Source organism: Dipodomys ordii, unplaced genomic scaffold, assembly GCF_000151885.1.
Source record: "Dipodomys ordii isolate 6190 unplaced genomic scaffold, Dord_2.0 Scaffold4156, whole genome shotgun sequence".
In the NCBI taxonomy this organism is placed as follows: Eukaryota; Metazoa; Chordata; class Mammalia; order Rodentia; family Heteromyidae; genus Dipodomys; species Dipodomys ordii.
Window position 1 is genome coordinate 1 of NW_012271370.1, and position 2,774 is coordinate 2,774.

The 2,774-nt window shown below is 35.5% G+C and overlaps 1 long non-coding RNA gene across 1 annotated transcript; it reads right to left on the reverse strand.

Annotated features, from left to right (window-relative positions):
• Positions 1–1,231: 1,231 nt before the first annotated feature.
• Positions 1,232–2,296, reverse strand: LOC106002181. Its single transcript, XR_001175902.1, has 3 exons — positions 2,230–2,296; positions 1,425–1,512; positions 1,232–1,335 (listed from the first exon to the last, which is right to left on the reverse strand). It is a non-coding gene; the product is annotated as an uncharacterized LOC106002181 (long non-coding RNA).
• Between the last annotated feature and the right edge of the window lie 478 nt (positions 2,297–2,774).

The window sequence follows — 2,774 nt, forward strand, 5'->3', positions numbered from 1 at the left end:
AAAAAAAAAAGAAAGAAAAGAAAAAGAAAAAATAATCAACAAGTGGCATAATGGAGTTCTGTCCTTAGTAGCTAAAGGGTTTTATATGACATTTCTAGTATTCAACCCCAAATTTACATGGTCAAAACAACCGTGTGGGGCTTGAACTCTGGGCTTGGGTGCTGTCCCTGCACCTTTCAGCTCAAGGTGAGCGCTCTACCGCTTGAGTCACAGCACCACTTCATGTTTTCTAGTTTATTGGAGATAAGAGTCTCACAGACTTTCCTGCCCGGGCTGTCTTTGAACTGTGCTCCTCAGATCTCAGCCTCTTGAGTAGCTAGGATTACAGGAGTGAGCCACCTGCAACCGGCACTAAAGGAATCTTAAGGAAGTAGGAAGCAGTTAGCAGTGAGAAAACTGTGGCTTTTACTTGGAATCCAAGTGGCATTGTCCCTTGGGTTTCTATCTGGGTAAAGTTTTTTCTTAATTTATATAATTAAAATTATTATTGTACCAGGGTTTGAACTCAGGGCCTTGCATTTGCCAGGCGGATGCTCTGATCTACCACTTGAGCCATACCTCCAGTCCTTCTGGCTTTCATAGCTGGACTATGATTCTATTTATGCTTTCTGCATAATTGGGTTGACAGGTGTGTAACTATACTCAGCTTTTATTAATTTTGATGGGGGTATTGCGAACTTTTGCCTCAGCTGATGTTGAACCATGAGCCTCTCAATCTCCATCTCCCAACTAGCTTATTAGAATTATAGCAACTTCAAAGCCTCTGTAATAAACTGGGATAACTTTTTTTGGGGGTGCTGGGGGTGTTTATTTCAGTGCTTGATTCTGGAACCTTGTACTCTTGCTTAGATTTTTCACTTATAGCAATGCTTTGCCACTTAAGCCACACTTCCACCCCAGCATTTTCCTGGTTAACTGGAGATAAGTCTTGCTGGCTTTTTTGCTTGGGCTGGCTTTCAAACCATGATCCTCAGATCTCAACATCTTGAGTAGCTAGGATTATAGGTATAAGCCACTGGCAGCTGGTCCTTGGGGAAAGCTATAAAGGCTATACTAACAGCAGAAGGGGAAGAAATGAAGTGCATGAATAACTTTAGAGAAAGCTGTGTTTGTTTCTAATTATTTTTAAAAGATTTAAATTAAAAATTCTAATTTTAAAATATTTATTTGTCTAAGTTATACCATTACAAAACCTAATTGAAAGCTCAATTTAAGGTTTTAAACTCACCATTAGGGCATTTGAAGCACATACACTATGAAATCCATAATAAAATGCAGCAAACTGCTTATAGATAGATTTGTTGAGAAGGAAGTCAATATAAAGCTGCACATATTCTGGAAAGCAATTGTACATCTGTTATATAGAAAAGGTAAACAGTAAATAAACACTAATTCATTTTAATTAAAAGTGGTGTGTAACTTACCTTTTCTATTTTGATTGGTAACTGGAATTTTATCACCTCCTGGCTTTAAGTTATAAGACTTAATTATTCCAAATTCTTCCTGAAAAACCTGATGAGAAGTATCATAATAGGATATTAGTTATATTATTGGTTCAATAACAGGCTTCAATTGAACAGGTTTCTAAAATTTAAAAAGAACAATTTTCTTCTCCCATCAAAAAGATAACTACAGAAAGGCCAAACAATTGTGGCATTTTGTTTATTTATTTATTTGTAGTACTAGAGTTTGAATTCAGGGTGATGGACTTACTAGACAGGCATTCTACCACTTGAGCCACTCTCTCATCCTTTTTGTATCATGGAGTTAAAAAAAAAAGGTGCCTTAATCCTATATGGAAATACAATTTAATACTTTAATGGTAGCCACAAAATTTGTGTGTCACCCAGACCCAATACTCAGGTCTTTGGAGCTATGTAGATCACTATAACATCTACCTTCTGACTATTCTAAGAGCAGTGGGAATAACAGTGTTTTAGTCTGACCCATCAGCTTCAACTCTTAACTTCTTGTGGTGACAGTACAGGAGAGGCTTATTTTGAGAGGTTGAAAGTCTGAGTAACTGAATCAAGAGAATATCTAGTGGATTATCTTGAAGCAGTTTTGTCAAGTTCTCATCTACTTGTGTCTCTCTAGGTGTCTCTATCATGTTAACATCCTCTAAGAAGGGGATTTTTCATCTTTTCTAATGGTGACTGTTTAGTACATATGACTTCTTTCATATATAAAGTATATGGCAGACTAACAGCTATATGTCCTTTGTAGTACCTGAAATGTTGAATAGAAATCTTCTTCAACATTGCCTTCATATGATAAAAGTTCACTTAATCCGTGGGCCAATTCCTATAAAAAGAAATGTTATGTCTTTAAATATTTATTAGCAGTACTTCAAGTAAATCTACTGTAGTTCATTTCCATGTGAGACAATGGGTAAAATTAAATTTCAAAATAAATATTTGAGATGTATTTTCCAGGACTCAAATGCATGTTACCAACTTCTGCCATCCAAAAGCTTGGAAAAACTCATTAGTTATATAGGAGGAAATTATCCATTTTTTAAAACCAGATTTAACTCTAAGATCTATTCTTAAGCAGCAAGCTAAGCATGACTCTCACGTGATTTTCAGCATAATTCACAGCTATTTGCTAGATTACTGTTTATGAATTTGTAGTGTTTCATGAAAAAGCACAAAAATTCTATTTTAGGACTTATCTTTAAACATAAAACATAGAGATCACACAAGTAGTTTATACTCTGTTACTGTGTCTTCTCTCAAGTACAAGGTGAGAACAAAGGAAGAAATACTATATTT